The following is a 23,895-nucleotide window of genomic DNA, read 5'->3' on the forward strand; positions in this document are numbered from 1 at the left end:
AGAAAATATAGGCAAAACACTGTATGACATACAACTCAGTAACAACTTTAAAGACACATCCCCAAAACAAAGAAAGCAAAGGAAAAGATGAACAGCTGGTACTACATCAAACATAAAAGCTTCTGTACAGCAAATGAGACATTGACCAAAACAAAGAGACACCCTACTGATTGGGAGAAAATTTTTGCACATAATAGTACTGATAAGGGACAGATCACAAAGATCTTCAAGGAGCTGATGAGACTTAACAATAGCAAAGTAAACAATCGAGTCAAAAATAGGGAGAAGAGCTAAAAAGACACTTCTCCAAAAAGGAAATGCAAATGGCCATGGGGTATATGAAAAAATGTTCAATATCACTTGTAATCAGGGATATGCAAATCAAAACCACAATGAGATACCACCTTACACCAGTGGAATGGCTCATATAAAAAAAAATACAAAAACAGGAAACAACAAATGTTGGTGAGGATGTGGGAAAAAAAGAACTCTTCTACACTGCTGGTGGGAATGCAAACTGGTCCAACCACTATGGAAAGCCATGTGGAGGTTCCTCAGTCTACTAAAAATGGAGCTACCATATGACCCAGCAATTCCACTCCTAGGGATCTACCCAAAGGACACAAAAACATTAATTCAAAAGGATACCTGCAGCACCTCTATTTTTATTGCAGCACTATTTACAATAGGTAAGATATGGAAACAACCCAAACCCCCAAAATAGATGACTGTGTCAAGAAGATGTGGTATATTTACAAAATGGAATATTACTCAGCAATCAAAAAAGATAAGCTCATGCCATTCACAGCAACATGGATGGAGCTGGAAGGAATTATTATGCTCAGTGAAATAAGTCAGAAAAAAAGAAAAAATATCAGATGGTTTCACTTATAGGAGGAATGTAGGGGGACCAAATAAGGCATCAGGGAAAAATAATTATAATAAATTAAAAAACAAAATTAATAGGCAACTATAAATCAGAGACACTGCAGGGGAGGGGGAGGGAGATGGATCAAAACAAGGGAGGGATGAGCATAAGGGACTATGGCGATGGTGCACAGTGAATTTGTGGTGGGAATTGTATGGGGTCTACACCTGAGAAGAGAAAGCACACATTGTACAAAAAGAAAGATGATGTAATATATATAAAAGAAAAAAAGAAATAAAAATACAGGCTTTACAGACTTGAAAATATTGATAATTCTTCCACATGGGACATGTTAATTGTCTATATATATATGATATGAACACAAAATTTTAATGTTTCATTAAAGTATAATACTAAATAATATTTATAAAATTTTATAAATAATATTTATAAAATATTTTTAGTATTTATCAAATATACTCCTAAATTGAGTTGAATCTTATTTCTTCCCTCAGAATCAGTACCATCCTAAAACTTGTGTTTATCATTTGATAGCTTTAGCATGCTTAATAATATCCCTAAATAACAAATTGTTTACTTTTTATGACATAAAACTTTCTATTCAGGGAATTATACCATGCATATTTATTCAGCAGCTTTTTTTTGAGATTAACAGGTGAGTTTTACTATCCAATGTAACAATTCCACAGTAACTCAGTAGTACTGTAGTATTATTCTAGCCTAATCTTATTTATGATTCCACATTAGCTGGGCAGACAGCATTTTAAGGCATCAACCATAAAGAACATTTTTCTGATCTTAAGTGTCATTTATCATGAATTTTGATGCAAAATGTTTTTTGTTTCTTATTTTTTCCTACTGCAGCAAAAAGGCCATTGATGTCCAGATGAAGGGGGGATGGTTAGCTCTGCATTCAAATGGTTAATCAAAATAATGCCAGTAAATAAATACAGCAGCTACACAAATCTGCATGGCATTGTATCCAAGAAAAGGACAATATAAGTAACTTAAAGAAATGTGCACTTAATCAAATCTTGTTTTTCTGTTTGGAGTTACATGAGGCAGCAGTACTAGTAGTTAGTGTCTAATATTGCACATTTGTAGTGTAAACACAGCTTAACAGTGTGAAACACTGACAACATCAATACCTGATCTAACTATATCAGCTTTTATCCTCTCAGTCTAGCATGCTGACTATAATCTTATTCTTTTAAAAGTTTTGATTATTTGACAGTCAAGGCATTAGAGAAAAAGGTTTTAGGCTATTTTAACATATACAAGTTATGTTAACCTCTTGCTTACTAATAATTGAAGAGTAAGGTCTTGGAATATTTAAACCACAAACTTAATATTTCATTTCTGTGATATTAAAAACTATGGAATTTCTCTTATCAAAATCCAAATTATTAGTAATGGGAAAATCACAATGTAAAACACATATGAAGACACAATATTCAGTTACAGTTCAAAATAGAAATTACTAACAACCTGTAGCTACTTCATTTTTGGTTTCATGTTTTGGCCCCTAGTTCATTCTTATTTACAATGGGTACCTGCTGAGGAAAAGATCAAACTTTTAAACTATGTATGTTTTGTGGAGGATACACTATTTCATCTAATATACCCCAATGTGTTTTCAAAAATTATTTTCATTGGCTTTTAGCTATAAGACATAATTTTGGTCAAGCGACTGGAAAATTTTAGTGCTATTTCTTTTCTTAAGTTTGTGGTTTAAATATTCCAAGACCTTATTCTTCAATTATTATAAACAGGAGGGTATGATTGTGCTGAAGGTAGAGAGATGGAGAGGGAAGGATGAGAACACACAAAAATGAAGCTTGTCTGAACAGTTCCTGGTGGAGCTGTCAGATAACTACTGGAGTGCTCTTTTTCAAGACTTAACATTTCAGAAACATCTATGACGCCACATTAGCTGGAGGTGATAGGACACCTGATTACAAATTCACATTTTAAATGTCTGTTTGCAAATCAGCAAGAAGCCTGGCATGCTGCTTGCCATGAAGATTTGGCTTCACTGACTCAAATTTTTCATTCAACCAAAAGATAAGGCACAGTCCCACTGTCCAATCATGTCTACTAAAAATATTGCAGCCTGAGTGGAGACAAAGTTCCCTTGGAATTTCTAAAAGTTGTCTTGTCTGACAGTTGCAGAATCACCATATATCTTTCAAATACTGTGACAATGAGCTGTGTAGTTCATGAAGAGCTGAGTGCCTGCTGGGTAGTATGCTGTGGAGGGCTGTTAGCGCTCCTGGGATCAAAAGCACAGAAAGCAGATAAATGGCTGATTCAGTAGAAATGACTGCTGCAGGAGCTGAACATGTGTATGAGTGTGGAGACAGGCATGGTAACTTACATGGCGGTGGGAGTAACCCATTTCGATTTTAAGTGTCCCCCATTAACACAAACTTTATCTCCTCAGTCCAACATGGAAAGAGTGCAACATATATGTCCTTCATTTTTTTTTAAATGGCACTTTTGTGCAGTCATAAACGTTCTGTCCTCAGACTTCATCTCATGATGGGTGGCCCTGGTGATTCAATACCATGCGAACCCCTTGAGCTCAAATATCTGTGAAGAACTCCCACAGGAAGTCCAGGATATCCTCAGCTGTGGCTGCATATGGAAGACCAAGGCATATAGTCTCAATCATTTGTAGGGGGCACAAATTGCTGAGATAGTGCTGGAATAATGGGCAGAGTTGGGAGTTGAATGAGGGGCAAAGGAGAATCGACTCAGCTGCTGTGCTCCTGAGGAGAGTTCAATATACCTTTTGCCTAACAAGTCCTTACGCTTCCTCAGTGTGTTCTGCACATGGTCCTCACAAGCAAAGAGGACAAAAGCATCCCCTGGTGGCCTGTGGTATGGGAAGGTAACAAAGAGGTTGCTTTCCTTACCCTCAGCAATGGGGCAATGTTGTCCAAAGAAGGCTACTACTCCATTGTCTGTGGCACTGAAAGGGAGCCTCCATATGTAGCCAATGACTTGAATTTCCTTGGAGAGAAATTGACCTACTTCATTGGCTGTAACACCAACAATTTTAAGAAAATCATCACCTGTTGCTTTGTAAACCTCAATGTGCTTGGTCCCCAGGTGATGTTTGTGCCCCTATTGCTAGGTCTCTGCTCTCCTCACTTAAAAATCTAACCAAAGCTTCACCATTCCTTCAACCCTGGGCATTCAAACAAAGTGGGGCACCTCCTTTGGTGCAATTGAGTAATTTGAAGAATAGGGTAGTATCTTGATCTGAAGTTTGCTATGGTAAACCTCGAGTTCTGACAATGGTACTGTCATCAATAAGTTCCATCTTGCTGCAAGTGCCACTTTCAGATTTGTAATTTACTCCCTCTGGATCTAAAAAACCTATTATTATAAGGCTCTGAAATCATTGCTAAACTTATATTCCCAATATCTTCAGTTTGAGAGGTTCCATACCAGGAAACTGAACTATCCCTCTTCAAAATTTAAATACTCTGTTATTGCTGCAAGAACAAGCTTGTCAACATCAGGTGAAACAGGACAACGCCCTTGAATTCTTTGGAGTAGAAGCATATTCAGGCAATAATATATTCTTGGAAGTCTCCCATGCAGGTCTTGCCTGACATGAAGCTGCCGGTTAGTATAGACAGAAGAAAGTTTTGACACCAATATTCAGTTCATTGCCCACTGGCTGGTTAAACTGGGGGGGGGGCGCGGGGGAGGGGGTTGGTCCAGCTGAGGTGCCCAGGACAGGTTTTCTGCATCAATCTTAGTTTCTTCTTTATAATCCTCAGTCAGTTCCAACTTATGATCCATGACTTTCCAAAAGAGCAGAATCAGCAACTTCTCATTTGAGCCCAGATTGGTCCCAGTGGCCCCAGTGGTGATCCCAAAAAAACACCAAGTAATCCAGAGACAACATCATGAGGATACGTGGTGAGGGGGAGAATGGATTTGGGAGGCTGTGAGGTGTGGTGTAAATGAGAAGGAGAAAACCTGTGCTAAAATATCTTCTAAGAGAAAAAGAAAGAGCACCCGCCCCACCCCACCCCACCCCACCCCACCTCTCCTTGCTGCCACCGGTGCAAAAGGCCCAGCAGAAAATTTTTTCCACTCAATATTATCTTCCTGATATTCACCCCAGTTTGAATTTGTCAGGGTAAATTTCAAAAACCAGAAAATACTCTAGCTATTTTAATCTCAAAGTAATTTAATCAACAATACATAAACTTCCAAATTCATTTGGAAGAACAGGAAAATTTAGCAAGAAGCTAGATCTTCCAGAACAATTCATGGAAGGACTCTGCTCAACTGATTGGCCAGGAGAACAGGTACCACAACAAGGAAGGGAAAGATGACAAAAACCATACAAGAATTCTTAGCTCAAGAAACTGTCCAGCTTGAGCCAGAGGTTAGAATCTCATAAATGCTTCTTGAGAATCACAATATTGAGGATGACCATTTAAACACTGCTACAAAAGAGTCCACTATATCAGTCACTATGCTGGCTACCATCAGCATCAAAACTTGAGGAAGTTAAATAGTTCATGTCTCCATTTCAAATATCTATGATGGAAATACATCTGATAAGTAGAACCAAATTCACAGACTGAACACTGACTGCATGGGAGTCTGAGATATGCAGCTTGCAGCCTTTCAGCTTCTTCAGTTCTGGATGGAACACAAGTATGAATAATAGTTATTTACTGAATATTAAGACTTTGAGGTAAAATTTTGCCAGGAAACTCTAAAATAGAGTCATTATGTCTATGTAACCTGAACCCACTTGACAATCATTAAAAGTGACTCAACATGACAGCTGTCTCATTATGTAAAGTGGAATGTGTAAAAGCACATGGAAGTTTTTTTCTTGTTTAAAAATGGAATGCAAATCAAATCAAACCTCCATATATTTCTACAAGTACAGTACAGACTACTTATAAAAGAGCAAAATAACTAGCACTACAGTTAAAACAGTGGGTAAAACCAGAATTTGAAAGATACTTCAATACTGCAGAGTCAACAATCCAATATTCATCAAAATATAGCTTAGACAAACAAAAAGAGAGGATTCATAAAGACCCAAAAAGATAAACATAAGCAAAATTTAAATGAAGTGAAAAAATAATTTCCCACAGAATTATTACATATTTTAAAGTAATGATCTTAATGCTTTCTAAATTATATCTCTCAATAAAGCCATTTTTAAGATTTATTTATTTATGCATACAATAAATGGGGTGTAAGCCAGAGGTGTGGGGGGTGAGAGGATGCACCAGAGAGAGTGGGGAGCAGAACAGGCAGATCTACTGAAATACACTGGTGAGGGGAGCAGCAGGAGAGACAGGAGAGGTCTGCTGCGCCATGTGCGTCAGTTCTCTGGGCTGCTGGGATCAAACTTGTGCTGTAGTGTCTGGCGACAACCTGATAGCGCTATCTTTAACCCCTGTGCCACCAGGGAGGCACCTAAAGCCATATTTTTAAAAGCCATTTTGATTTTTTTATATAAATGTCAAATTGATTGATGACACTGTATAGGATTCAGAAGTATTGTTCACACTTCCTTGGTTGTATGTCACCACACCACACCCACCATCAAGGTACCTATCTTCCTCCATCATAGTCCATTGGGCCCCCTTCCTACTTTGCTCTCCAACCTCCCCCTCACACTCTGGTAGCCTCAAATTTACAGTCAGATTTCTAAGGTTTGTTTTTGTTTAGCATTGTCTATCCCTTTGCTTATTTCATTTATATTGCACATATGAGTGAAATCACCTGATAATTTACTTTCTTCTTCAGACTTATTCACTTAGCATAATCCCCTTCAGTTCTGTCCATTTCATTGAAAATGGCAACAGTTCATCTTTCTCATAGCAGCATAATATTCCATACATCTACTTAATCCACTCATCTCTTCTCGGATATTTAGGTTGTTTCCACAACTTGGTTACTATGAATAATGCTACAATGAATATAGGAGTGTACATATCCTTTCAAAAATAGTGTTTTGATTGGTTTGGTTTTTGCGTTTTTGGGGTAGATACCTAGGAGTGGAATAGTTGGTTCATTTTCCAATTCTATTTTTAATGCTTAGAGAAACTTCCATACTGTTTTTCACAGGAGCTTGACCAGCCTACATTTTCACCAGCAGTGAATGATATTTTTTCTTGATACCATCACCGACAATTATTATTTCTGGTTATAAATATGGGCCATTCATACAGGTGTGAAATGTTATCTCTCTTTGGTTTTGATTTACATTTTCCTGATGTGATGATGAACATTTTTTTTCATGTGCCTGTTGGCCATCTGAGTGCCTTTTTATTTTATTTTTTTTTTATTTTTTTTTTTTTTATAGAGGCATGCTTTATTTATTTGTTTTGCTGGTTGGTTGGTTTGTTTGGTTTATACATGCACTGGGTACAGTCAGAAGTGCGGGAGGGTGAGAGAATTCACCAGAGCCAGAGCGGGAGGCAGAGCAGGCAGAAGGACCGAAGTACACTGCTGAGGGGAGCAGCGGGCGGCAGGAGAGGTCTGCGCGCCATGTGGGACCCTCCTCTGGTGGCCGGGGAGCAGCCGGGGATCGAACCGGCGCTGCAGAGTCTGCAGGCAGCTTCGCAACCCAGCGCTCAACCGCTGCGCCACCGGGGAGGCCCCTGAGTGCCTTTTTAGAATAAGTGTCTAACTTTTCTACCCATTTGATGATTGGACTTTTATTGTTTTATGATTTTTGCTTGCTCTTGGATATGAGCCCTTTCTCAGATTTATGATATGCAAACATTTTCTCTCATCCAATGGTGTGTCATTTCATTTTAATGATAGATACTTTCACTGGGGAGAAGCATTTAATTTAATGTAGTCCCATTTGTTGTTTGTTTGGTTTGGTTTGGTTTGTTTCCCTTGATGAGTTTTCAAAGACATCTGCGAAGTCAATGCTGTGGAGTATTTTGCCCATGCGTATTTCTATGTATTGTATGATTTCAGGTCTTACATCCAAGTCTGTAATCCATTTTGAGTTAGTTTTTATATATTGCGTGATCTAGGTTAATTACTTTTGCATTTGGGTGTCCTATTTTTACCAATGAGATTTGATGAAAAGACTTTTCTTTCTCCAATATATACGGGTCTTTTGTCTAGATTAGCTGTCCCATAGGTGTGGATTTATTTCTGAGTTGTCAATTTCATTCCATTAGCCTGTGTGTCAATTTTTATTTCAATATCATATTGTTTTATTAATATAGCATTATAGTATAGGTTGAAGTCTGGGAATGTGATATCTCCATTCTTCCTCATTTTATCACAATTTACTTTGACTATTATGTGTTATTAATACATAATACACAGTATTATTAATACATAATACACAGGTATTATGTGTTCAATTCAAAGAAATTTATTCAAATATTAGCTATCTCCATTATGTTTTTAAGATCACCTACTCTTTTTAGTAAATAAATACCTTACTTTGAAATAGTTTTAAATTTACATAAAGTTTGGATAATACACTCATTGTGTGCCCAGTAATCAATTTCTCTTAGTGTGATAGCCACTGAGTTTTTAGCTTTAATTATATTTGGATTTATTCTTTCTTTTCCTGGAGTATTTAATTAAAATTCCTAACTTTAATAGCACCTCAGTTTATCTCTAGTGCCCTACTCTTATCCATAACCCTAAGACACTATGAAAATCAAAACTTCTAGGTTTAGCAAATGTCTTTAAGGTGAATATTATTTTTAATATCCAGATATGTTCTCTGGGTTCTTATATTCACTACCCATTTAATCTCAGTGTTTATCTTACTTTCCATGTCATTAATTTATATTTTTAAAATTTTATTCAGCATGTTTAGATAATTTCAGTGAGAAGTTCACTATGGAATGCATCATGTCAATGCAAAAATTTGGAATTTGATCCTAAAACTGCTTATGCATAATTACATGTATATGTGTAGTACATAGCTTTCTTCAACACAAGAAATTCTTAGTTCTTATGCATAGGAATTATTGAGACCTTCCATAGCAATAACAGAAACCAGCAGTCACACAAAACTGACATTTATTCTGATTTTATATTTGGTTGAGGGAACCAAACTGACCTGAAATTTGACAAGTAATAATACTTTAAATTTCAGCATATTTCTCAGATAATATATGAAAATACCATTACATAGTTTACTGCTGCCATCATTTATCCACAAGGTGGCATTGCAGGACTTCAAAATCAAACAATTTCATCCACCAGGACTTAAGTGTATTGACACTTTAAGCAGATTCAAAAAGGAGGGACAGATATATATAAGCAAGAGTCTACTTGTTTCTTCAAAGACAGATTATTAGAAGAGATCAGTTACATGGACTACTACCAATAAAACTGTAAATTGTTAAAACGTCAGAAGAACAAAGGGAACAGTAAGGTCGATTGTCCCAAGTTACTTAGATTGCTTTTACTTTATTTTATTTTATTTTTTAATATTTAGTTGACAATCTTCCTGATTATACTTAGTAAAGTTTTATTTTATGGGCATTTCATTACTGTGGTAGTAACAACTGACTCAGAATACTGTGATGTAGCAAGATGTTAGTCAGTCTGGGTTTGCAAGTGAGTAATCCAAAAATCTTGATTACTATAGGGTGTAATTTATCAAGAACACCTAAAGGTATAACTGACTATTAAAACTTCAGAGATCCATGTTCTCATTCTAAATTTGTCCAGTGGCTTAATTTCTCTCCTTCCACTGAAAGGACAAGCAAACTCTTATAATCATAAGATTTAAAATTGAAAGATCCTTAAATACTATATAACACAACACTTTCATTTCAATTTGGAAAACTGAAATCACAATTACTTAAGTAATTTCTTCAAGATGACATAACTTACAAGGACTACAGTCTTCTAGTTTGTGACATTTGGTGGCCACAAATTCTTGATGAAAGCACAATGATGATAAGAGACTTTTAAGAAAAGTAATCAGTTATTACATCAAGGGGGAAAAATAAGTATATGTCCAAATGACACTAGTAAAATAACTGGTTGTAACCTGTCCAAATCACAGTTATTAAGTGGCAGAACAGGTACTCAAGCCAGAACCTAGTAGTCTTAACCAAGCCAAGATAGCTTTTATTCCCAACGCTTAAACCGGTCCTGGGTAGTGAATTGTACACATGCACCAAATATTTGCCAAACTAAAATAAATAAATGAATAAACAAACAGCAAAAAAAAGCCCTAAACAAAATGGATGGTTCTCTTCATTTCTTCTTCAGATTGATTGTTTACATGCAGAAAGGCTACTGATTTTTGTGTGTTTATTTTGTATCCTGCTGGGGATTGAACTCCTGTTGCAGTGGCTGCTGATAGCTTCATAGTGCCGCATCTTAACCCCTTGCACCACCAGGGAGGCCTCTAAACTGGTTTATTATTTGAATTATCTTTTTCTGTGGAGTTTTTAGGGTTCTCTATGTATATTATAATATCTGCAAATAGTTTTACTTCTTTCTTTATTTGGAATTCAATATTTTTTATTACTTCTCACTAAATAAATAGTGGTTATCTAACTACCTTTCACATAATTTCTACTTACTTTTCAAGGAGATTAATCATGATTTCTTTAATAACAACACTAATTATACTCTTCTCGCTAATATATCCACAACATCTTAGTATATTCTCATGTTGTAGGTGCATTTCACATAATTAAATCTCTAAGTTGCCTATTAATTTGTTAAACAATTGACTTATTTTGACCAAAATGTATAGATATACATCACTGACAAATTTCACCTATTAATTGTATATACTTTGATTGATGTAACTAGAAATAAAATATTATATCATACAATTTTCAGACAAGATCAGGCACATACAGAGTGTTATAGCTGAAGACTGTATCATACAATTTTTAAATGTATTTATATTTTATTTTTGTTTAATAGAAGTTTGTGTCTGATAGAACTACTAATCATATTAGCATTGAAAAAAAAGAGAAAGTTTAAAAATAATTCTTACTTCCTTTTGTAAGAGGAGTCCCATGTCTCCTGGTTCCATAATGCAGCAGAAGGGATCAGTTTTAGAATCTTGTGGTAGTTTTGAAAACTTGCCAATCAGGTTTGAGCTCACAATGGTGCCATTCAAGTTTTGAAATCAGAGCCAGTTTTGAAAACGTTCCAATCAGGTTTGAAATCTGTGGACCCTTAAAGCCATAAAAAGTAGAATAGCAGATGGCTAGGGACATGCTCACCTGAGACCGACTCATTAAAACACTCTCCCCTAGGAAGACACTTGGTTCCAGCTTTCAGTTCTCTTAGACCTTGGATCCACCCATCAGACCTTTGCTTCATTGCTTCTGACTGTGGACTGCTACTCCTGCCTCTGGCATGACCAGCATATTTGATCCTTGTTATCACCTGCCTGCAAACCTTGCTGGCATGTGCCAGGTGTCTCTAAGATCTATTTCTGGCTTGTGCCCAGTGCTTCCTAGAGCCTGACCCTCCATTTCACCACCTTCTGACTAGCACTAGCTCTGCTCCTGATCTGTGTCTGGTCACTTCTAAGAGCTGTCCACACATCTGATCCTCCAGTAACACTGTCTGACTGCCATTCCTCCCTCCAGCATATTAACACTACTACCTGTTGCTGTAGACTTAAGCACTGTCTGGTCCACCCTCTGGATAGGGCGCTGTTGGCTACTATGATGCTGCCTCAGAAGCATCACCTGTGATTACCTCCAGCTGCAACTCTGAGTTGGGTCCTGGTCTACCACTTATTGGTGTGCCACCAGCTCCAGGCTCTCATCAAAGGGACAATGCCACCTTGCACAAGAAGTTTTTGGTTTGGACTACTGGACACTATGGACACTATCTGGGGTAGGACAACTAGCTATTTGTAGCTTAGAAACTCTTTCCTTTTTCATTTCTCTTCCATCTCTTATAAATAAACCCTGTTGTTATACTCTGTGTTTTCCCAAGTCTTACAATTGGGAGTGCCTGGGTGAAAATGATTATACCCGAGATTTGCAATTTCATTTTCTCTATTATAATCCAGTTAATTTGTCAAAAAAAATCTGAAAAGTCTACAAGTAAGATAATATTTGCTTTATGCCTTCAGTTGCAGGGTGAAAATCTGCAAAGATTATAGACAGCATCATTTTCCCTTTAAAGATTTATAGTGTAATGTGGGAGGAAAACACATGAGTAGAGATAGGCTAGAATACACTGCAGTAACAAAAAGGTTCCCAAACTCAGTATGTTAGCATCGTAAGTATTTACTGTTCATTCATGTTGCATATATATTGGTAGCAGTCATATGTTATACATCGTAATATTTCAGAGACCAAAACTGATAGATTAGTCTTCATCTTGAATTTACTGGTAGCCATACAATAGAGAAAGATCTTTTATGGAGGGTCTCGCACTGCCAAATGGATGCGCTGGCCCAGAAGTGAAACAACATTTCTGCTTATCAGAATTTTTACAGAAGTTCTAGTTTATCAGAGCTAGTCATTGAGTTCCACTCAACCACAAGGATGCCTAAATGAAAAAAAAAAAAGGTTATATGATAGAACACAGCAGAAATTTCACAAACTACAGAATTGCCATAAGGCAGAGTAGTAAGTGACCTATGAAATCATCTTCAAATACCTTTTTTTTTTGAATAAGGACTGGGGCTACAGTAGAAAGAAGTGATTGATAACAGTTCACATAACTAGTGATCAAAAATCTAGGTCAAAAATCAGCTCTCAATCTATAGCTGTGCTCTTTCCACTAACCAAATTTCAAAATGCCAATATATTCCACTTATCAACTTCAATGCTTTGTCAATTCTGCTAGCAAAATTAATTTAAAATAAGTGTCTTTGTTATTCAAGAATTGTAAAGCTCCATTTTCACCTCTAAGCAGACTATCCAACCCCAAATATTTAACCCTTTAAAATTTTCTGTTGAAACCTATAAACCTCTTACTCATTTTACTGTTCTTTAACTTCCACTAAGCTGTTTGCAAATTTATAGTATCATAAAAATGATCACTGACTCTCTCTCCCTCCCACTGAAATAAAACATTAGAAGGATCTTAAAGCAAAGGCAGCACTCCACATGGAGCAGAAAGTCCTACAGTGAAGTGCTGGTGACTTCATTTTCCTTACTGAAACACATGAGCTACAGAGTCAAAGGGTCATACTGTATGGATTAGGATGCTGGACCCACAGCAGGAAAAGCCAGCTAGGGGTCACTAGTAATAAGAGGGGAGCTGTTGGTTGTGCAGTAGTTTGTTGAATGTGAATATAGTATGTGCACATCTCAGGGGTTGGCATTTGGGACTGAAATAAATTCAAAGAAACTCTTTGTTTTAATTTAACACTATATGGAAAGAAATAAAAATGTAGATTCTTCTTGGGCTTAAAAGGTACTGTCGGACAGTACATCAGACATTCACATTTTCAGTTCTCAGGGCAGGACTTATGAAACAACAATGTCAGCAGAGTTTAGAGCTTAGAGTCCTGAAAAAGGTGAATGCTTCTCATACCACCCACCTATGAGTAGCTTAGGCCTTTGGAGAAGCTGGCTCAGCATGTTTCAAGGCTAGGCTCAGGAGCTGATTTTCCAACCCCTGACTCTACAAAAAATAAAATGGAACAAAGTAGTCTTAGTAGACTAGTTATCCTTATAGGAAATTCTACCCCCTGAGAAGTACAGGTCTTATTTTAGATATGTTTCCACCTAAGAAGCAAATAGTTTACACCACACTGACCATTACAATTTTGCTGACATAGGATTAAAACAACAGTCGATTGTTTTTTAATTCCACCCATTACCTTTTGATCCTTATTGAAGAAACAGGATTTGGGGCAAAGTTATGAGTTTCACTCTCCCCCTGCCTCTCCAGAGCTTGAGGAAATATTTGTTTTGTTTGTTTTGGATTTCCATGGGAAGGTCATAAATGGATAAATAACATTCAAAACAGGTACACTCATAGTATCTGTTGTAAATTCTATCTTCTTATCACCATAGTAACTGTGTCTTTGCACAAGTGTCAAAGGGACAGGCAGACTGATTTGGCCTTGACTGCTCCATGGTAATCAGTCCTTACCCAGCAAGTTGCAGTAAATATCTTTTTGATAGATGGTGTTCTTGTGAGAGTGACTATAAAAGTGGTGGCAAAATGTCTTCTTACCTCAGATTTTAGCAACCTGGCACAGCTAGAGTAGGAAAACCAGGCTTAATGGTAGCCAACTGCCTCCTTTGTGATTTGCTTCATTTTCATTTTGTTTGGCAGCTCTGAAGTTGTGCTTTCTTGCATCTGAGTGTCCAGTGGCATCTGGCTGTTGAGAGTAGTTTCCACTCACATAAAGACCACACACACACACACACAAAAAAAAAAAAAATCATGCACACGTACATGGGATAGGGACAGGGAGAATAAGAGTGAGAACAAGAGGAAATGTGTGAAAATTTGTAATGACAGGAAGTGTTACAAAATGAAAATGTGTAAAAAATTGAAATGACAAAGACTGTTACACATTTGTCTCATCATCACAGACCAACTGAAATGATTACTGGCAATCTGAGCATTTAAAAGGTGACAGGACAGAAGATGAGACTATCAAGTCTCATTCTCCCTACTGGAATTCTACAAAGGTCAGATTCAAAAGAATTCTGGTTCACTTCTAAATCTCTAGGGCTTGAGATTTCAGAGTAAGGACACTATGAAAGGATGAGTTTTTCACTGACAAATTTTAAAATTATTTAACTCTTCAGAGCTGATTTTGTGTAACTACAAGTTTGGGAACTGATAATGGTAGTTTCATTGTTTTAGAAAAGATTCAGAATTATAGAACAGTAGTTACATAACTTCTCATTGAATAAAATTCAATGAATAAAATATTTTCTGGTAGGGTAATGAATGTATAATCTTCATGAGGTAACTTAAATCATATACAGGAAGTGATGCATAAATTAACAAAAAATAGAAAAAATGCATCTTGACATTTCCTACAGCCCAATAGATGTCCGAGTGGTGGAAAACATAGCATTTCATGGTATGCCCTGTCTGTTGTGTGGAAGGCAAAAAATAGTCTGATTTTTTTTTTTTTGTGGGACCCTCGCCAGCGGCGGGGGAACCAACCGGCACTTCAGAGGCTGCGGGCAGCCTCGCAGCCCAGCGCTCGACCGCTGCGCCACCAGGGGAGTCCCAAAAAGTAGTCTGATTTTTAACTAATTTTCCTTACAAGGTTGCTCCTGGAAAATAAATTTCTTTGACTCCATATACATGTTTCAAAACTGCTGTGTCCCAAGCCCATTTATGAACTCCAGGGCTGCCAGTATCACGTGCAGCACACTGAAGCTACACTGAGGCAGGAAATATGGTGACCAGAAGTGCTGAGAAGTGCATAATTTCAGTTATATAATTAGGAGGTAAACTAAAAACATCCTGCTACAAAGGAACATTAACAATCTCTATTTTAATCATATAAGTTTAACAAAAGAGAGCTCAGGTGTGAAAATACAAATCATTGATTGAATCAATATCTACACTGATACTCTTAACAATGTCAACAATCATAACAAAAAAATACACAAAACACCATCACTGTGAATTTCCAACTATTTACCAGGCACTTATTTTAAATAATTGTTACGAAAACCTTCAGTGAAACTTGAAAGCTTTCATCTCTGTTTTCAAAGGTTAAGAAGTGAGTCTCAAAAATGTAGGTAACGGCCTTCCTGAGTGGTGCAGGCGGTTGAGCTCAGTGCTGTGGAGCTGTCCGCAGCCTCTGCAGTGCCGGTTCGATCCCCACCAGCCTCGGAGCAATCCACATGGTGAGGCAGACTTCTCCTGTCTCGCCCGCTGCTCCCCTCAGCAGTGCATTTTGGTCCTTCTGCCTGTTTTGTTCCCTGCTCTGTCTCTGGTGAATCCTCTCACCCTCCCATGCATCTGGCCTTTACCCCAGCTCTTGTATAAATAAATAAATAAAATTTTTAAAAAGGTAGGTAACATTCTCAATGACTACATAAGCAACAAAACGGGAATATGAAAAGCTTAATGTTCTTTCCAATAATCCATTTTGCCCAAATTTAAATTTTACAAGATATAAAATATTTAAAATATCTTGGCTTATAAGGCTTATAAGATATTTTATAGTATTTTCTTATTTATTTCTTTTAATCATTGTAGTGTTGGTTTACATCATTGTTCATATTTTGGGAATAGAGTCCTCCCCTTCCTTTATGTGTTATTAACATAGTACACCCTCCACCAAAGCACACACATAGTCCACCAATATAGTCCATTGTTCTCCATCTCCATTTTGTTCTCACCTCATCTCTGCACACCCTCCCCCCATATTCTTCAGTTCTATAGTCAACTTTTAGCTGTTATTATTTAAGTTTGGACTTCTCTGACCCTTTGTTTGATTTCTTTATATTCCACTTACAAGTGTCACCATCCAGTATTTGTCTTTGTCTTTCTGATTTATTTACTTAGCATAATTCCCTCCATCTCCATCCATGTTGCCATGAATGGCATGAGTTTGTCTTTTTGATTGCTGAGTAGTACTACATTGTGTATAAATACCACATATATTTTTTTCATTTTCTATTTTTTACATCATTGTTCCTTTTTAAACAATATTTGCTTTCCCCCACCCCCTCAGGTGTAGTCCCCATAGAGTTTCCTTCACCACTGCACCTGTGCACCATCATCTCAGTCCCCTGTGCTCCTCCCTCCTTCCCTGTTATCCCTCTCCCTCCTCCTCCCCTGCAGGATGTCTTTGGTTTATAATTGTCTGTTTTTGTTTTGCTGTGTTTTTTATTGCTATTATTTTTTTATACTGATGTCTTATTTGGTCCCCCTATTTTCCTGCTATAAGTGAAACCATGTGATTAAATACCACATATTTTTAACCTACTCTTCCATTCATGGACACTTAGCTTGTTTCCATATTTTACTTATTGCAAATAGTGCTGCTGCTATGAACATGGGCATGTAGGTTTCCTTCAAACTGGTAGAATAGGAGTAGAATTGGTGGGTTATATCACAGATTCATTTTTAATCTTTTGATTTGAGGAATCTCCATACTATTTTCCATAGGGGCAAAACCAATCTGCATTTCTCAAAATAACGTAATAAGTTCCTTTTAGTCCAAATCCTAGACACCGCTTGCTGTTTATGACTTTTTGACATAGGCCATTCTTATAGGAATTAGGAGAAATGTTACCGTAGGTTTGATTTACATTTCCCTAACAATAAGTGAGGATGAACATTTTTTTCATGTTGGCCACCTGTGTTTCTTTGTTGGAGAAGTGCCTAGCTGTCTGCCTATTTATTATTGGATTATTTTTTTCTTTCTGTTGAGCTATATGAATTAACTGTAGATATTTGATATCAGTCTCTTGTTGGATGAAAGATGTGCAGTATTTTCTCCCTCTCAGTACAATGTTTTTTTTTTTTTTTTCATTTTAATTATGGTCTCTTTCACTGTACGGAAGCTTTTCAGGTTGATGTATCTCAATTATTTATATTTTCCTTTTTTTTGCTGTTGTTGAAGATGAATTTGCAAATACATCACTGAAGTTTATGTCACAAAGTGTTTTGCCTATATTTTCTTCTATTTTATGGTTTCAGGAATTACATGCAATTATATTCTTCTAAGAAATAAAACAAATGTTACTTAAATTCATATGGTACCACAATGGATCCCATATAGCTTAATAAATAATGGCAAAAAAGGGCCTCCCCAGTGGCGCAGTGGTTGAGCGCTGGGTTGCGAAGCTGCCCGCAGCCTCTGCAGCGCTGGTTTGATCCCCGGCTGCTCCCCGGCCACCGGAGGAGGGTCCCACATGGCGTGCAGACCTCTCCTGCCGCCTGCTGTTCCCCTCAGCAGTGTATTTCGGTCCTTTTGCCTGCTCTGCTCCCCGCTCTGGCTCTAGTGAATTCTCTCACCCTCCTAGCTTCTGACTTTACCCAGTGCTTGTATAAATATATCTTAAAAAAAAAAAAGAAACCACACCATGTGGTGAAAGCTTTAGGTACATTTTGCATCAACCCTCATTGAAAGAGCTTCCCACAGAGACTTCAACACTGTGGAAACAGCCTAAGTGTCCAGATATAAATGACTGGATCAGGAAGATATGGTACATATACCTAATGAATACTACTCAGCTGTCAAAATATAAACTCTTGTCATTTGTAATGCCATATATTGAGTTATGGGGTATTATGCTAAATGAAATAAGACAGAAGGAGAAAGACAAATACCATCATCTATATGTGGGATATAGAGAAACCAAACAAAGCATCAGATAATGTAAAACAAAGAATTAACCCTAGAAAGCTGACAACAGTACTGAGTCTGTCATATGTGAGAGCAAGATGGAGATGTAGCACACTGAATTATGATTGAGAGCTGTGGGTGTCATGGTTGTGGGTGTGATGTGGTAATACTTAAGGGGAGATCCTATACTTCAAATACACAAAAAATTATGTAAACTGGGCCTCCCCTGGTGGCGCAGCAGTTGAGCACTGGGCTGCGAGGCTGGCCACAGCCTCTGCAGCACTGGTTCGATCCCCGGCCGCCTGCGAGGGTCCCACATGGTGCTCAGACCTTTCCTGCTGCGCCCGCTGCTCCCCTCAGCAGCGTATTTCATCACTCTGCCTGTTCTGTTCCCACTCTGGCTCTGGTGGATTCTCTCTCACCTTCCCGTGCTTCTGACTGCACCCAGTGCTTGCATAAATATATAAATAAATCTTAAAAAAAATAGGTAAAGAAATAGAATGGAATACATTGGAAAAATTATTTAAACCATTATTAACTGAAATTATATTGTGTGTGTGTGTGTGTGTGTGTGTCAGGATGATTAACTTAAAAGAAACTCATATTGCCTTTAATTAGAACATAAGAAAAAAACAGTGGGTAGTTAAGCTGACTATATAAAATCATGCTTTTTAAAATTATTAGCATAGATCAGCGTAAGCATAATGTTTAACCTAAGTATGGTTAGTGGATTGACATTTGAGAATTATTATGTTAGAAGCAAAAATCTAGAAATTTCCAATTTAACAATTCAGTTTTGGGCCTCCCTGGTGGCGCAGCGGTTGAGCGCTTGGTTGCGATGCTGCCCTCAGCCTCTGCAGAGCCGGTTCTATCCCTGGCCACCAGGCGAGGGTCCCACATGGCGCGCAGACCTCTCCTGCTGCCCACTGCTCCACTCAGCAGTGTACTTAGGTCCTTCTGCCTGCTCTGCTCCCTGCTCTCACTCTGGTGAATTCTCTCACCCTCCCACGCTTCTGACTATACCCAGTGCTTGTATAAATAAATAAATAAATCTTTAAAAAATATAAAATGACAAAAAAGAAACAATGGGGAATGCACTTCCAGATGTCAAACAATACTATAAAGCTATAATAATCAAAACAACATGATACTAGAGCAAAAGCAGACATAAAGACCAATGGAATGCAATTGAAAGCACAGAAATAAATGACATACACAGACAGTTAATCTATGACACAGGAGCCAAGAATATGCACTAGAGAAAGGGAAGTCTCTTTAATAAGTGGTGTTGGGAAAACTGGATTGTCACATGCAAAATAAAGAAACTAGAAAACTATCACATACCACACAAAAAATTTACTCAAAATGGATAAAATACCTGGATGTAAGACCTGAAACCACACAAAACATAGGCAAAACACTCCATGACATAAGCTTCAGAGATGTCTCCATGAATTTATCTCCAGGAGCAAGGAAAGCAAGAGAATATAGACAATTAGAAATAAACAAACTAAAAAGCTTCTGTACAGCAAAATAAATTACCACTAGACCATAAGGACATCCTAATGAATGGGAGAAAATATTTTCGCACCATACATCTGACAAGAGGCTAATAACTAAGTTCTACAAAGAACTCACACAACTTGATAAAAAGAAAACAAATGACTCAACCAAAAAAATGTGCAGAAGATATAAATAGGCACTTATCCAGGAAGCAATACAGATGGCCAACAGGCACATGAAAATATGTTCATCATCACTTATCAGGGAAATTCAAATCAAAACCACAAGGAAATATCATCTCACACTTGTGAGAATGGTCTATATAAAAAATAATGGAAATAACAAGTACTGGTGGGGGTGTGTGAGAAAATGGTACCCTCCTACACTTTTGGTGGGAATGTAAACTGGTTTAACCCTTATGGTGTTTACTCAAAAGATAAATGATGTATCTGCCATTTGACCCATTAATTACATCCCTAGTTACTAACTCAAAGAATAAAAACTCACTAATTTAAAGGGAAACATGCATTATCTTTTTAAAGATTTATTTATTTATGCAGACAAGAGCTGGGCTATAGGCCAGAGGTGTGGAGGGAGGGCAGGGGTAGCGGTGAGAGGATTCACCAGAGACAGAGTGTGGAGCAGAACAGGCAGATTGACTGAAATACACTGCTGAGGGGAGCAGCAGGAGAGGCAGGAGAAATCTGCTGTGCTGTGCGGGTTAGCTACCTGGCCAGGGATCTAATTCATACTTCAGTGGCTGCCAATAGCTTCTTAGTGCTGAGCCTTTACCCTTTATGCCACCAGAGAGGCCTCCGAAACATGCATTCTTATGTTCATTGAAGCACTACTTACAATAACCAAGCCATGGAAACAACCTAATACCCAAGACATGTAAGTTCATCAATCAGGAAGATGTGGTATCTATGCACAATGGAACACCATTCAGTGATCAAAAGAGATAAACTTGACGTTTTGGTCAATATCAATAAAGCTGGAGAGGATTATGTTAAGTATCAGAAGAAGAAAGACAAACACTGCATGGTTTCAGTTACATGTGGAATATACAGAAACCAAACAAAGGGTCATATAAAGTGAAATTAAGAACTCACCTTAGCAAGCTGACTATAGAAGTGAGGCTGCCAGAGGGAGAAAGGGAGAGAGAGGGCCTCCCCCCCCCAAAAAAAAAAAGTGGGAAATGAGAAGAACAGATTATGTTGGTAGAAACAACATATGGATGTTTTGATGATGGGTACATTGTGGTAACAATACCTGAAGGGGAAGATCTTACACAACTAAAACACAAGCAAACCAATGTTGCCTCAATAAAAGAATGATAAACAATAAGAGAACAAAGACAAGCAGAACAAGGATTAAGAATTTATTGTTACCAAGCCTGGTGACGATTCCTTCCTCTCTATATATCCTATTCCTAGTTTTCCATGGTTTGGTCAACAAAGGAAGATAAACAGAGCAATGATGAAGAACTTCTGCAAAAAAAAAAAAAAAAAAAAAAAAACAAAAAAACAAACAAAAAGATGAAAAATAACAGAGTAATGATGAAAACTTAAGGTTAATTAGCCCAGTGTCATTTTGGCATCAGAAGGCTCAAAGAGTTCACACAGTTTGTGTCTGGTGAAGTTTAATTAGTTAATTTGTTCTGCAACACTCTATCAGGACTCCTCTCTGTTCAAGTCTTGTGGTCACCAAAGCATCTCTGTAAGTCATGCTGTTAAAGTCCTAGTAGTGGTGGTCAAAGAAACTGAGGCCTAGTCAGGCACCAGGACCTTTGTCTTCAGGCAGTACAGCCAACTTGGTGAATACCTTCACACCATCCTGCTATGCATTCTCCTTGGTCTCAGAATCTGCTTCTGGATAATGTCCCTGTATTCCTGCCCATTGTCATCCTTCTCTTACCATTTCATTCATATCACAGAAGCACCCACATTTGTCAATGGGAAGGTGTTGGACTCATGAAGGAAGGGGATGACACTCAGGTATGTGGACCTGATATCATGGATAGGATTATACTTATTTGAGGTACCTCTTGAAGTAGCTGCCCTCATAGTAGGTTGGGGGACCCAATGATGGCAACCTCTCAGTTTTATAGGTTTCCCACATCCTCTAGGGTTACCTGGAAGCATTTGACTGGTTCCTTTTATAGTCCTTTGAGCTAAAGCAGTAGCATCTTGTGTAAGTTGAACATTGGCAGCTAGATCACAGAGGTGAAGGCTGGACTGTGAGCCAGGGCCCAGTAGGGGCCAGAAGGAGGACACTGCCTGGACCAGGCTGGCTGCAGTCAGGATGATAGTCTTTTTGTTCTGTGTCACCACTGCCGGGGGCCTGAAGAGCTTTATTTTCTCTCTTGGTTTGTTAACTCTAGACAGTATGCAGTAGGAAAAAATTCAGGGACATGCTAACCTTGTGCAACTGAAATGTTATACCTGTTGACACAACTCTTCATGTCTCCCTCCTTCCACCCCCTGGAAACCACCATTTACTCTCTTTGCATCAGCTTGACTATTTTAGATACCTCATATAATTAGAATCAGGCAGTATTTATCCCTCTGTGACTGACTTAACATATCTTCCAGTTTCCTCCACATTGTCACATATGGCAGGATTTCCTTGTTCTTAGAGACTGAATATTATTCCATTGTATGTATACTTCACTTTTCCAAATTGTAAAACATCCCGCTTATCCCCCTTAAGGTGTTCAACATGAGGGTTATTGTAAAAAAGTCAATTAGCTCATTCATCCTCTCACAGTTAAATTTGTGTGTGCTGCGATATACTATCTTGACAAATTTGAAGTATACATTATTTTAAACTATAGTCAACATGTTGTACATTACATCCCCGGAGAACATTCATCTTGTAATTAAAATTTTTTATCATTGACTAACAATTTATCAATTTACCCCACCCTACAGCACCTGGAAATTATTATTGAAAATGCTAATCTCTGGTCTGAGTTTATTTTAGGTTCCAAATATGATTGATATCATGGTGTATTAATATTTCTTTGACTAGAAAATTTTATTAACATAATGTTATCCATATTCATCCATGTTGTCACAAAACTCAGTATTTCGTTCTTGTTGATGTCTAAAAAATATAACTATATAATTGATTATACATATATATCTAGACATATACACACACAATAGAATACTACTCAGTTCTTAAAAAAATGATAAAATACTGTCATTTTCAACAACATGGATGGAAATGAACAGCTTTATAGTAGGTGGAATATAAAGAAGTAAAACAGAGTAACAAACAACATGAAACTAATATATTCCTTAGAAATATGACTGCAGAGGGGGCCTCCCTAGTGGCTTAGGCATTAAGTCTCAGCGCTATCACCATGAAGGCCTGAGTTCCATCCCCAGCCAGGGAGCTAAACCACATGGCACAGCAGACCTCTCCTGTCTAGCCCGCTGCTCCTCTCAGCAGTGCATTTCAGTAGGTCTGCCTGTTCTGCTCCCCACTCTGTCTCTGGTGAATCCTCGCCCTGCCACCACACCACTGGCCTACACCCCAATTCTTCTACACAAAAATAAATAAATTACTTAAAAAAAAGAAATCTGACTGCAGAACTACAGGTACTAGATGATGAGGGTGGAGTGAAGTCGGTCCAGTGAGTGATATTGGAGTATTATTGGTTCATGATGGTGGGCGTGATGTGAAAATGCATATGTAGAGGTGTGAATCTATAACCCTAAAACATATACAACATTGCTTTTTTTTTAAAGATTTATTTATTTATGCATAAAAGAACTGTGGTGTAAGCCAGAGGTATGGGAGGGTGAGAGGATTCACTAGAGAGGTTGGGGAGCAGAACAGGCAGATCTACTGAAATGCAATGCCGAGGGGAACAGCAGACAGGCACGGGAGGTCTGCTGTGCCATGTGGGTTTCTCCCTGGCCAGCCAGGGATTGAACTCATGCTGCAGTGGCTGGTGATAGCTTAATAGCTCCGTCTTTAACCCCTGTGCCACCAGGGAGGCCCCAATACATATACAGCATTATAAAGAAATGGTACCTTAATAAACATAAGTAAAAAATAAAAAAAAATCTTCAAAAGTATTTGTATAAAAGCAATTTTGTCAATATTCTAGGTAAATAAGATTATATTTTTAAAAGATAACATTTTTTGTGATTATAAATTATAACAGAAATATTCTAGAATATGTGGAATATACAGACATGCATAGTGAAAAGAGTAATATTCAGGG

At 37.7% G+C, this 23,895-nt stretch overlaps 1 pseudogene across 1 annotated transcript; it reads right to left on the bottom strand.

The window, feature by feature from the left end:
- Window positions 1–3,077: 3,077 nt before the first annotated feature.
- On the bottom strand, window positions 3,078–4,814 carry LOC311187594 (epithelial splicing regulatory protein 1-like; annotated as a pseudogene). Its single transcript has one exon. The product of its transcript is annotated as an epithelial splicing regulatory protein 1-like (transcript).
- Window positions 4,815–23,895: the final 19,081 nt, after the last annotated feature.

Source organism: Talpa europaea (genome assembly GCF_964194135.1).
Source record: "Talpa europaea genome assembly, chromosome: X".
NCBI classification, from domain to species: domain Eukaryota; kingdom Metazoa; phylum Chordata; class Mammalia; order Eulipotyphla; family Talpidae; genus Talpa; species Talpa europaea.